General features: G+C 45.3%; 1 long non-coding RNA gene across 1 annotated transcript in view; it reads right to left on the bottom strand.

Moving 5' to 3' along the window:
- Positions 1-288: 288 nt before the first annotated feature.
- The window catches only part of LOC307030584, a 29,181-nt gene continuing 15,266 nt past the window's right edge, over positions 289-14,203 (bottom strand). Inside the window, exon 4 of the long non-coding RNA XR_013805704.1 lies at positions 289-658. This is a non-coding gene — a long non-coding RNA (uncharacterized lncRNA). The remainder of the gene's footprint in view (positions 659-14,203) is intronic.

Here is a 14,203-nt window from a genome sequence, read left to right as displayed (position 1 = left end):
ATATTCTCTTTCTTCCCCTGAACCAGCCCAGATGATGTCCCACTGACACCAGGTCAGCACCTCCAGGTCCAGTACCACCGTGACCCCCCGCTCTGCTGAAATAAACAATTAAATATTTTCTATGACCTATTTTTTGTATTAATAAAATTAAACTGAATTTAATACAGTTTAAGGACCTAGAGATATCCTATTATTCCACTGCGTATGTACACATGTTGTAAATAATGGTTAAAACCTCAGTAAATCACCAGCAGTAACACACATATCAGCAAAGTTTATGGAGTTGTTTGTTTTTATTATATGTGCAGCAAGTATATAGAAGCAGCTGTTTGGGGAATCAGACAGATTCAAGCTCGTTACATATCTATTAAAAGAAAGGACACATGCAAAATCTAATTTTGAAACTAAGACACAAGTCTGTAGGAGTGCAGTAAGCAGAGGTCTGGGCAGAGGATGTTCCTGATCGCCGTTTTGCTTTCTCCAGCACCTCGGGGTGTCCAGGTGGATGGCAGCTCTGTCCTGATGAGCCGCTAGGGTTAGGGGTCCTTCTCCAGCACCTCGGGGGGTCCAGGTGGGTGGCAGCTCTGTCCTGATGATCCGCTGTACACTTTTCGGATTAGGGGTCCTTCTCCAGCAGATCCATTTATCCAGAATTGTCCTAATCACAGAGAAAAACAAGAGAAAGAGAAAAAAGTGAATTAATCATATTAAACACAGGGTTGCAACATTTTTATTGCAAAATGTAACTCTGAGCATTTCAGACAAACACTCCCTAAATGATTATTTAAAATGATGTAACGTTTTGGTTTTTAAAAAACTAAAGAGAAGAAGTGACAGTCACAGCTTGCATCCCTTTGACAGCACTGCAAAAACAAAAATCAAAAAAGGGCCTCGCATATGACCAACCAAGTCTCATGGCATTTCTTGTAATAGTCACGACATTTCATCTATTGATTCGTGTTCACCATCACGATTTTCCCCTTTTTTTCGTGTCAAACGAAACAATTTTAAAACTCCACAGTGGCAAAGCCCTGGGGGTGGATGAGATCCGCCCAGAAATGCTGAAGGCTCTGGGTGTTGAGGGACGGTCATGGTTGACACGTCTCATCAACGTTGCGTGGATGTCGGAAACAGTACCGAAGGAGTGGCAGACCGGGGTGGTGGTTCCCCTTTTCAAAAAGGGGGATCAGAGGGTGTGTGTCAATTACAGAGGCTTCACACTACTCAGCCTCCCCGGGAAAGTTTACTCTAAGGTACTCGAAAGGAGGGTCAGGCCGATTGTCGAACCTCAGATTGAGGAGGAACAATGCGGATTCCATCCTGGTTGTGGAATGACGGATCAGCTTTTTACTCTTGCAAGGATCCTGGAGGGGGACTGGGAGTATGCTTATCTGGTCTACATGTGTTTTGTAGACATGGAGAAGGCGTATGGCCGAGTTCCCAGGGAGTTACTGTGGGAGGTGCTGCAAGAGTATGGGGTGAGGGGGTCTCTACTCAGGGCCATCCAATCTCTGTACTCCCAAAGCGAGAGCTGTGTCCGGGTCCTCGGCAGTAAGTCGGACTCATATCCGGTGAGGGTTGGCCTCCGCCAAGGCTGCGCTTTGTCAACAATCCTGTTTGTAATATACATTGATCGGATTTCGAGGCATAGTCATGGGGGAGGGGGTCTGCAGTTAGGTGGACTAAGGATTGCACCACTGATTTTTGCAGATGATGTGGTTCTAATGACCTTCAGCACTCACTGGATCGGTTCGCAACCGAGTGTGAAGCGGCTGGGATGAGGATCAGCACCTCCAAATCTGAGGCCTCAGCGGGAAACCGATGGACTGTCCACTCCAAGTAGGGAATGAGTCCTTACCCCAAGTGAAGGAGTTCAAGTATCTCGGGGTCTTGTTCTCGAGTGAGGGAACAATGGAGCGTGAGATGGGCCAGAGAATCAGAGCAGCGGGAGCGGTACTGCAGTCGCTTTACCGCATCGTTGTGACGAAAAGAGAGCTGAGCCAGAAGGCAAAGCTCTCTGTCTACCGGGCCATTTTCGTTCCTACCCTCACCTATGGTCATGAAGGATGGGCATGAAGGATGGGTCATGACCGAAAGAACGAGATTGCGGATAAAAGCGGCCGAGATGGGTTTTCTCCGCAGGGTAGCTTGTATCTCCCTTAGGGACAAGGTGAAAAGTTCAGTCATCCGGGAGGGACTCAGAGTTGAACTGCCCCTCCTTCGCGTCGAAAGGAGCCAGTTGAGGTGGTTCAGGCACCTAGTTAGGATGCCACCTGGGCGCCTCCCTAGGGAGGTGTTCCAGGCACGTCCAGCTGGGAAGAGACCAAGGGGTATACCTAGGACCAGGTGGAGGGATTATATCTCTTCACTGGCCTGGGAGCGCCTTGGGATCCCCCAGTCAGAGCTGGTTGATGTGGCCAGGGAAAGGAACGTTTGGGGTTCTCTGCTGGAACTGTTCCCCCCGCGATCCGACCACGGATAAGCGGGAGAAGATGGATGGATGGATGGATGGATGTATTTCTATTGGTAGTTTCGTGCCTGCAACAAGTATTTTTGTCCGTTAGGGTCTTGGAAGACCGGAAGCTGTGGGGTTCATAAAAACATGTTTTTACTCAATATCAAGCCGCGATTATTGTTTTTATTTTAAATCTTAGAATGTCTGACTTTTTTTGTCGTCGTCTGTGAGGAAAAGAAATGGGGCTCAGAGCCTCAGAATACTGAAATCTGTATTTTTTTAAATATTTTTTTTCTTCTAATTTGTTATTCTTTTCTAAATAACACACTGTTATTTACACACCAATAACACACAATTATCCTTGTTTTTATTTATTTGTTTAATTCCATAATCTCTGGGTTTTTTGGCGTCCGTCAGGAACTGAATTTCAAAATAAAAATAACCGGAAACAGACGTAGGCCTATAAGGGACATTTCGAGCATCATTGCGATTGTCAACATTTCTGAGTTTAGGAAGTCCGAAGACACTACACTACCCATAATCCCCAGCTATCGTTTAGGACTACTGTCCCCGTGATTAATCTTCAAGCTCTGGGGTTGGATGTTGGAGTGGCAGTGCGCCAAGGTTACGTCAAACAGCTCTTTGAAATGGAACGAAACCACGGCAGACTATCCAAAACTGGAATCGAACGCCCCCCTTGAACTACACATGCTGGCTATTGTGTTATGCAAAATGTTCTATGGGACGTCTCTACTGAACGTTTTCGTTTTTCCCACCATTAGAAGTTGCCAGGATTAAACCCATTGGTGTTATCAAATGTAAAACATATAATTAATAAATGGGTGAAAATCGCTTGTGCCCATAATGCGCAGCATACCCACATGACAGCTCATTATTACTTTGTAATTCTACTCCACTACAATTCAGAGGTTAACCTGGTATTTTTACTCCACTACATTTATTTTTAATTGCTTTGCAGATTCTAATTAATGATGTGAAATATAAACAACCCTTAAAGCAGACTTTAGTTACACCTGAGTAAATCAAATCAAATCAAGTTTTATTTATATAGCACATTTATAAACGATTTTTGGTCGAGCCAAAGTGCTGTACATATAATCAAAATAGCCTACAGTAGAGACACTTTACAGCTAATACAATAGCACACATTGTTCAGAATATCAGTATGAGAAAAAACGACAACCTCTATCCTTAGTCCCTCACATCGTACAAGGAAAGACTCCCGGAGAAAACCCACAGTTTGAATGGAAAAAATGGGAGAAACCTCAGGGAGAGCAACAGAGGAGGGATCCCTCTCCCAGGACGGACAGATGCGTAAGGCTCTGCATAAGTTGCCGTGTGCAAATCGAAGAGATAATACATTTTACAGCATAGGTAGTCCAAATGTTAGGAAATGCATGTGTCTGTATTAAGAAGATGAATCTACGAAGATGTCAACTACAATCCTGTGGGAGCCTTCAAGGAGGCAGCATGACGAGACCCAGGCAGGACCGCAGAGACAGGTTTAGCCACGACCCGAAGTCCACGACTTAATCCAGAACTCAGGATAGAGGATACAGGACACAGGACCACAGCAAGAAGATCTACCTCGACTCCGGATCCCGGCGTAGATATAGACACAAAACAAGAACAAATGTGGCTGGGTTAATCGGAACAAGAGAATACACAGACACAGACAGACAGACAGACAGACAGACAGACGGAATAACAAGCACTCCCTTAGAATAGGTTGAGGGCAAAGGGTAGCAAGTAAGAGAGTAAGAAACATAGGTGGAGAGGCACACTCAGGGAACAAGGTCCCCACTGGAGCCTTAGTTGGAAATTGATGAGAGGTAGGGAGGTATGCTGTGTCTACGAATCGTAACACTCCCCGGCCTGTCTAAGCCACTCTACAAACCGTTTCCCTCTAATAAAATCTCGAGAGGTTAGAGAGGGAAAAGGTCTTGGATAAAAGTTATTCTTGGTAAGAGAAGCCTAGAAGGCCAGAGAGAAAAACTGAGTTTTAAGTGTTGATTTAAAAACCCCCAGGGTCTGGGCCGACCTCACATGGAGGGGCAACATTTTCCAGAGCCTGGGGCCCGTTGCTGCGAATGTACGGTGCCCTCTGGTTTTGAGCATGGTCTTAGGCACTACCAGCAGCAGTTGGTCAGCCAACCTTAAAGAAGAGGTGTCATGGCCATTTCCACTGATCATAATTCCATTGTTGAGGTATACTAAAATAGTAAAATACTGTGCAATTTTCCAAACTCACATTGGTTTCGCATACAGCATCTCTGTAAAGTATGTGTATTCAGCAGTATTCACTTTCTCCACTAAACGGCTCGCTGCACCTCCCCCCCCTCCCTGTGAGCCCAGTGTGCTCTGATTTGTCGGTACGTTGTGAATCGCGCTGAGCTCCGTGGAGGTGTGGTTTCCTTGTTTAGCGATACACAGCCAAACACAGCCAAACTCAACCTGAACACACACAAAGTCACAGCCGAAATAAAAACAATAAGTGTGGCTTGATATTGAGTAAGAAAAAGGTTTATAGGTGGTCCATACCCACATACAGAGCATTGCAGTAATCCAGTCTCGAGGTAACAAAGGCATTAATAACCCTTTCTAGGTCTTTAAAAGATAAAAACGACTTGGTCTTAGCCAATAGTCATATTTTAAAAAAGCAGGTCTTGACTACGGTGCTGATCTGCTTATCAAATTTAAAAGCGCTATTGAAGGTCACTCCAAGGTTCATGACAGAGGGGAGGATGTTTTTATTGAGGGAGCCCAGAATATCAACCGGAGAGGCTGGAGGTTGGGGTCCAAAAAAGATGACCTCGGTCTTGCTCTCGTTGAGGGTAAGGAAGTTTTGGCTCAGCCAAGATTTCATCTCTGTTAAGCAGTCCATCAACTGCTGTAGTGAGTTGGCATTTTGATTGAGAGGCAGATAGATCTGTACATCATCAGCGTAACAATGGAAGGGGATGTTGTGTTTTATGAGAATTGAGCCTAGGGGCAGTATGTACAGTAGAAAAAGGATGGGGCCCAGAATCGAGCCTTGGGGAACCCCACAGGTAAGAGGGGCTTTGGCAGAGGAGAAGGCACCTAGCTGCACTGAGAGGCTACGGTCTGTCAGGTAGGACCTGAACCATGCAAGGGCAGAGCCTGTGATGCCTGCGGACTGTTCAAGCCGTTACAACAGAATGCTATGGTCCACATTTTCAAAGGCAGCTTTGGTCAGGTCCAACAGCACCAAGACAGCTGAGCTACCTGAGTCGGTGGCTAGGAGCAGATCATTAAAAACTCTTAAAAGGGCTGTTTCAGTGCTGTGCATGGGTTTGAAGCCAGACTGAAACTTTTCGTGGATGCCATGTGTGGTTAAAAACGACTGCAGCTGGACGTAGACTACTCGCTCCAGGGCTTTAAATAAAAAAGGTAGCTGGGAGATGGGCCTAAAATTTGCGAGAATGGAAGGGTCGAGATTTTTCTTTTTAAGTAGTGGCTTGACCACGGGAAGGCAGCTGTGAGACATCCTGAGCTAAGAGAGGTGTTAAAAAGCAATAAAACACTTGCTCCAACTGATTCAAAAACATCTCTGAGAAGGCGAGAGGGAATGCTGTCTGAGGTGCAGTTTGTCGGCGGCAGGTGCTTGACAACATCCGAGAGAGAAGAGAGGGATACAAGCTCAAAGTGGTCAAGGAAAGCAGGGCACAGAAAAGGAGCAGAATCTGGGGTAGCACTAGTTTGGGCTAGCCTAAGCGCTGATACTTTTTTGATAAAAAATGTAAGAAATGTTTCGCAGAGGGTAGTCGATGGAACAATTGGAGAAGCATCACAAGGATTAATGATCGAGTTGAGGACATTAAAAAGAACCTAAGGTTTATGGCTGTTTTTAGAGATTAACAGAGAAATGTGCTCCATTTTGGCTGCTTTGACTGCCGTCTGGTAGTCGGAAAGGCAAGCACGAAGGATTTCTAAGGAGACATGGAGTTTATCCTTTTTCTCTTTTTTCCTTTTTCTTCTTTCGCCTGCAAGTGCGTCTAAGTGCGCGAGTACAGTCATTAAGCCACGGCTCTAAGAGAACTTTGGTGCGTCTAAGTGTAAAAGGAGCAACGGAATCCAGTATTAGTGTGCATGTCGAGTCAAACATGGAGATAAGCTCATCAGCACTAAGAGCACAGTTCACCTCTAATTCACAGATCGGAGAAGCATTAAAAGCATCTGAAAACTGTGAGGCAGTCAAGGGGTTAATTGAACGCAGACAACACGCAGGGGCACGTGATTCGACTCCCGCAGAAGGGATCGTGGTTGTAAACAGAACCGCTAAATGGTCTGAGATACGCGTTGCTGCACAGATTTCATCCACAGAGATAAACAGTCCAACGATAATACTAAATCTAAGGTGTGTCCTTTATCGTGTGTTGTGCCAGCCACGGACTGAATGAGACCGAAAGAGTCAAGTATTCAGTTTCGGTGGCATTTCTTCCAGTTTGTCCAAAGGTCTTCTCATCAGGGCTCTATAAATAAAGAACTACGGCCGATCTGTAATATGTAATGCAGCCGGACCGTGTATTACAATGCCGTTATGTGATGACTTTCAAAGAGAAAAGCAAGAACACTCGGAATTAAGTATTATTTGATTTTTTAAAAATGTTTTTCAGATTTCATATCACATAAACACCAAATCCCAACATGCATAGCGGCTAAAAGATCCAATCAGCAAGCTAAAACCATAGCTGAGAATCTGGGGTAATCGCTCGAAATTCCTACGTCTGTTTCCGGTTATTTTTATTTGGAAATTCAGTTCCTGACGGACGCCAAACAAGCCCGAGATTATGGAATGAAACAAATAAATAAAAACAAGGATAATTGTGTGTTATGGGTGAGTAAATAACAGTGTGTTATTTAGAAAAGAATAACAAATTAGAAGGAAAATGTTTTATCTGTTCTAAATGTACCTTAGAGGAATATTTTTCAAGTTTTTAATACTCTTATCAACATACTGTATGAGTGGACAAATATGCTTTATGCAAATGTTTATTATCATTTGAACAATGACAAATATTCTCATGAATATTAAACATAACAACCTCTGAACATTACAAATATTCGCCTCAATTCAACCTGGGGGGTATACTACGAAGCAGGATTTTCGCTTAGCCGGCTAACTTCAGGGAAAACTTGGGGTTTCCGGTCCTACGAAGCTGGTTCTCTTTTTAGCAGTCTAGATCTCCATGGTAACTTAGGCTGTGCGGCTAACCTGCCCCGGAGCAGGTTAGGTTGCAGGCTAAGAGCTCAACTCAGTGAAAGCACTGCCTGCTGACCAATCAGAGCTCAGTGTGCAGAGTTTAAAGCAATCAAGTCATATTACAGGAGAAAGGAAATAGAGAAAAGCTGCCGTTGCAGGAAAGACGGCCGGCAAAAATCCCAGACTGTGTGAACGTGAACAATAATAGAATATCACCTCCCATCTTCAGAGCAATCTGACTATTATAACATTAGCGTTAAGAAAGCTTACTTAAATATCTGCCACAACATAAGTAACCGGATCAGAGTAACATTAAGTCCGCGGCATATCACATCATAATGTATCATATATCTCCTTATCTGAGTCAGCTGAGCCGTATCTGGCCGTGCAACACTCACAGTGTCACATGTATACTGTATGCAGAAGTATTATTTTAAGCAACACATTAAGTTGACGAAACACTCGAGACAAATGTAATTAAAGTTAGTTTCCCTGGTGTGTCTAATTGTCTGATTATGTTCACCTGGGCCCCTGTGTTTTCTCCTCCCTCCTCACCTGTGTCTTGTTGTGTGATTGAGTCTTGTGTGTATTTAAGTTCTGGGTTGTCTGTCTGTCTTGGTCGGTTCGTCTTGTTCCCTGACTAGTTCTGCGGTGAGTGTTCTGTTTGTCATTGTACATATATATCATAGCCTTGAAATAAAGGAAGTTTCAGTTTATATCTGCATTTGGGTCCTGCTTGTTTCACAAACCGTGACAGTACGAACCAACCAAGAAATGGGCCCAGCAGATCCGTTAGAGTCGGAATTATTACATTTTTCCTTTTTTTTGGCTAACTGCTCGGATAGATGGAAGAGAGCACCCGGAGTTCAGCAGTGGGAGGCTGTGTGGTCGGAGGCGCGCCAGATGGCTAGAGAGAAACCAGGTATGGTGAAGTTCTTACCTGGCTGGATTTCAAAGATCCTCCCTGTGTGTGATTACCGGCCTGCTAGCCCCAGGCTTGCTAGCTCCCGGCCTCCCAATTCCCAACCTGGCACCATACGCCTCGGTGGGTTCCGTCTGCAGTCAACCCATGCTTCTGCCCCAGTTCCTGCTCCTGTCCAGGAGTCATATTCTGGAACTCGTCTGGCTTATGGAGGTCCACGGAGTATTGAGGCGGCTGCTAAGAGGAGGAGTCGCAAGGCCAAGCTAGCAGCTCAAGCCCCAAGAGCCATGGTTCCGGTTCCAGAACCGGACCTTACAGCCATGTTGCCGGCTCCAGAACCGGACCTTACAGCCATGTTTCGGGGTCCAGTGTCGGCCCACACAGCCATGTTTCCGGCTCCAGAACCGGACCTTAGAGCCATGTTTCCGGCTCCAGAACCGGACCTTACAGCCATGTTTCCGGGTCCAGAACCGGACCTTACAGCCATGTTCCCGGCTTCAGTGCCGGCTCCAGTAACCATGGTCCCGACTCCGGCTCCTCGTCACCTGCTGACTCATCGGCCGACGCCAGCTCCCCGAGTCCTGTCGGCGTACCGGCCGACTCCAGCACCTCGTCTCCGGTTGGCTGTCCGTCCGACGCCAGCTCCCCGAGTCCTGTCGGCGTACCGGCCGACTCCAGCACCTCGTCTCCGGTTGGCTATCCGTCCGACGCCAGCTCCCCGTGTCCTGATGGCTGTCCGTCCGACGCCAGCTCCCCGAGTCCTGTCGGCATACCGGCCGACTCCAGCACCTCGTCTCCTGTTGGCTGTCCGTCCGACGCCAGCTCCCCGGGTTCTGTCGGCGAACCAACCCACTCAAGTGTCGTTGGAGGTCCCGCAGACTACTCTTCTGCCGGGGGTCCTGCCAACTCCATGTCTTGTCACGTTGGAGGTCCCGCAGACTACTCTTCTGCCGGGGGTCCTGCCAACCCCATGTCCTGAGCCGTTGGAGGTCCCGCAGACTGCTCTTCTGCCGGGGTCCTGCCAACTCCATGTCTTGCCACGTTGGAGGTCTCGCCGACTACTCTTCCGCTGGGGGTCCTGCCAACTCCATGTCCTGTCGCGTTGGGGATTCCGCCGACTGCTCTCCTGCCGGGGGTCCTGCCGGTCCTGTGTCCTCTTCCATGGGGGATCTTGACGACACCGTCTCCTGACCGGCCTCCGGAGCTGTCTGGTCTTCACCCCTCCTCGGACTCTGCCTTGCCCCCGGGCCGTCCGCCCGAGATTCCCTCCATGGACTCTGCCTTGCCCCCGGGCCGTCCGCCCGAATTCCCCTTTTTGAACTCTGCCTTGCCCCCGGGCCGTCCGCCCGAATTCCCCTTTTTTGAACTCTGCCTTGCCCCCGGGCCGTTCGCCCGAGACCCGTCCTCCAGACCCCCTCCACCCACCCTGCTGGATTTTTGGTTTTTTGGGACGTCTGGAATCCGTCCCTTGAGGGGGGGGTTATGTCACGATTCTCATGTTATGTCACGTTTATAGTTTCGTAGGTTTGGGTGTTTTTGCTGTTTTCCATGTCATGTTTTCCTTTGGGTTATTGTCTGGTCCTTTTCCCTGTGTTTTCCTCTTGTCGTTAGTTTCCCTGGTGTGTCTAATTGTCTGATTATGTTCACCTGGGCCCCTGTGTTTTTTCCTCCCTCCTCACCTGTGTCTTGTTGTGTGATTGAGTCTTGTGTGTATTTAAGTTCTGGGTTGTCTGTCTGTCTTGGTCGGTTCGTCTTGTTCCCTGACTAGTTCTGCGGTGAGTGTTCTGTTTGTCATTGTACATATATATCATAGCCTTGAAATAAAGGAAGTTTCAGTTTATATCTGCATTTGGGTCCTGCTTGTTTCACAAACCGTGACACCTTGCAGGTGCAACTATGTGGCTTTTATCCTGGATAAAGTGTTTAAGTCATGGATGTTTAAAGTTTAACGTCTTCATATGTGTCTAATTATATAGTTGACTTTTCATTCAGGAAGTATGACGCTGCGCTGTCAGTACACTTCTACATGTTTGTGATTGGTCGAATGCTCCAAATACCACCCCTTTCATGTGAACGCGCACCTAACTAGATAGGACACGGCTGGCTTGAGCGATCCACTTGATAACCCGCGTCGTAGTACCGTTTAGCGAGAGCGCGTATGTTTTGGATTAGGCCAACCGGCTAACTCAAACATATCCAGGTTAGGTTGAACCAGCTTCGTAGTATACCCCCCTGGAACCTCTCATACAATACAAAGTGCGTTAGTGTGTGTGTGTGTGTGTGTGTGTGTGATGGATCGTTGGAGATATGTGCAACTCAAGGCATATGCTCGAACGGGAGCTGCCTGGACGCTACAATCATGTTGCGCGCACTATCCGTCCTGAGTGTGCTGACTTTTCGTACAATGTCCCACTGTCTGGCTTCCTGCATAAAGTCAAGTGCTCGGCGCAGTTGTCGGCGAAATGTCGCTCCTCTGTTTTCATTTAAACAGCTCCTTATATCCATTAGCACTGCTAGCTAGCACCAGATGCTAACAACAACAATACACGTAAGGTCTCTCTCTCTCTCTCTCGCTCGCGCCACACATACACACGCCCATCCTCCCGATGGCCAGTCGGTGCCTGCCGGTGAGCGTGGAAGTGTGGTCTGCCACAAGCGGGCAGAAGGAGCGGGGCTGTCAGAGTCAGCTTGTAGATGGTATTGTAAACTTGATGCGCTCTGAAACTACGGGGCGGCCGAGGACACAAAATACACATGCGTTAATCGCGTTTAAATAATGAGTGGCGTTAATTTTTTTTTGCGTTAACGCGTTATTAGCCTCGCTTCTGAAGCAAGCGTCCTCGACATTGAGAAATACCCATGGCGGCTGGCAGATCTGGAACACCTGAGCTAAGGCAGAGCCAGGAGAAGATCAGGAGCACCTGAGCTAAGGGAGCAAAGAGGAGAACAGAGGAAAGACAGAAAATGAGAAGGGGCACCGTGTAAAAGGAGCCATATTGACATGAAGGAAAAGATTAACCCTAGTTACGGTGTCCGACAGGTGTAACGCAGTACTACGGCCCAAAACACTTCCATTAAGAGAAACACGCTTTACTTTCAAAACATTTTGCAATTATAAAAACAAATGTGCCAAAACAAGTGCCATGAAGAAACATCTTCACCAACTTGACGAGACATGCGCAGCTTTTAATATAGCCTAAGCACTACATAAATTAAATGCTGCAAATACAAAATCCTTCAAGAAGCTCAAAACACAACAGAAACAGCGACTCTAAAAACGTATATACTTATAGGACCGGAGCGCTTGTGGACGTTTGGGGATTATAAAGTTGGCCAATTGTCTCTCTCGCAGAGTTAGTCTGTTTCATATTTCTTATTGTTTGTCAGTGTATTTGAAATGACTAGGTTAGCAAGCTAACTTACAGCAGATCTGCAATAATATCAGAAGGAATCATGCCATCACATTGTTACAATAAGCAAATCAAACTTACATTTTAGGGTAGTTTTCAGTGATAGTTGGCCAATTTGATAATCCCTAAATGTCACCAAGCACTCAGGTACTAGCTGTGTGCAACAATTCAACACGTTTGCACCTATCGGCCACCATACCAGTTGTTAACAAATAAAATATCCCATTTTCATTGTTGATTATCAGAACAGAACATCATATTTTTCAAGTTTCCATAAACTTTTCTGCACAAACAGTTAACAATATTAAGCTTTCATTTAAAAGAAAAATTGTGAATATAAATAGTAAATTAGTCATCTAAAGGAAGTAATGGTGTCAGAACTGCAGTGGCGTGCACAGACATTTATAGGGGCAGGTGCTCAAGAGAAAAAAAAAGGGCACCTTCTGAGTCGTCGTGGCGGTCGCCCGCGCACTGTTAGTTTATTTTCGGTTTTTGGTTACTTTATTTCGGTGTTAGGGTTAGGGTTATGTTATTTAATTCTTATTTTTGCCTGATTTTACTGATTTATTATCAAACAATTAATAATTTTAACATACATTTTTATTTTCCTAAATGACTTAGGGGGGTCCAATCTGAAGCTAGGGGGGGACGAAACCCCCCCCCCCCCTGGGATTGACGCCCCTGGTGGAACCGCCGGCTGCCTTAGTAGTGTGAGATTTATTAACACTAGAACCGCCAACGGGTACATTTTACCCGCAGCTGTTTTTTTGATTGTATGTAACTTTTTTTCAATAACATATTAAAGTCTCCCAGTCCGTGACTTTTCCTGAAAGTGTGTTATGTAGCACCCTCTGTTGTTAACAATTGTCAATATGAAGTCAGATGGAAAAAATCGCCATTTATACCTATATCCGCCAGCGGGTAATATTTACCTCGTAGAAAATGCAGCGTAAACATGACGTGTTGCTATAGCAACGCCTTTTGTCTACTGCGGTTCCTTATAGATAGAGAGAGATTGAGATTGAGATTGAGAAGGGAGAGAGAGAGAGAGAGAGATAGATAGATATATATATATATATTGATAGATGGGTAGAGAGAGAGATAGACAGATAGATAGTTATAGATAGTTTAATCTTGGAGAATACAAGATCTTGGATGACTGAGCTCACGTTGAGGACGTAATGCATGTGTGCAGGTTACGTGCCAGTTGAATAAAGATGGACACTCGGAATGAGAGAAGTAGTCCGTGTCGTCTGTTTATGTAGACAATTATATGTCCATTGAACAGAACATTACAGATAGATAGATAGATAGAGAGATTTGTACCTAAACAAAACACAAGTCTAACACCAAGCGTTTAAATCAGCACTCTTAGCGATATTATATACTTCATCTTATCTGCACAAACTATATCATATGAAAAGCTGAGAGTCCACAGATTCTATTGGTATAAGTTTCATCCCTGTGCGATCAAAACTCACTGTTCTGTATGATAAATAAAAGAACATTGTACCTTGAAAATCAATAGCGGGTACATTTTACCCGTTTGCGGTTTTAGGTATACAGCGACCTCTGGCGGTTCTAGTGTTAAAGGCACATCTTGTATGTCGTAATTGCATATATATTTATTTCAATAACCATATGCTGTCTGATGCAGATGTTTATAATATTCAACAGGTTGGTTTCTGGTCAATTACTGTAACAATTTAAATAAGCAACAACAGAACAAACAAAGATTGCAGTGCCACATTGTGCATGCATGCTTTAGTGTCTATGAAATAAATAACTGACTAAATAATGACTTGAGTGAGCATTGATTGATTGACTAAATACTTTATTAACAGGTGACTTTTAAGACCTTTTTAATACCTCAGAAATAAATAAAATGAAATGAAAAAATTGCATTACTGCATCAAAAGTAATCAACAAACTACTATAAAAACTGGTCAAACATTGGCCAAATTGTCAAATAATATAAGAAAGCCATCTACAGGCTCACAACGCCTCGCATTGCGTGGCATTGTGAGCTTGTAGATCTGCTATTTTCAAAAGAGCACAACGAGACTAAATGGATCGATGCAAGAAAATAAGTGAAGTTATAGTTTAGTTTGGCATCTGATTTAGGGGATTCAACAATACACTCGTTGTATTTGTTACCTGGTGGTTACTTA

Source organism: Notothenia rossii (assembly GCF_949606895.1).
Source record: "Notothenia rossii genome assembly, chromosome: 2".
Taxonomy (NCBI): domain Eukaryota; kingdom Metazoa; phylum Chordata; class Actinopteri; order Perciformes; family Nototheniidae; genus Notothenia; species Notothenia rossii.
Note: the sequence above shows the minus strand (reverse complement) of the source record. Positions and strands in the feature narration are given on the sequence as shown.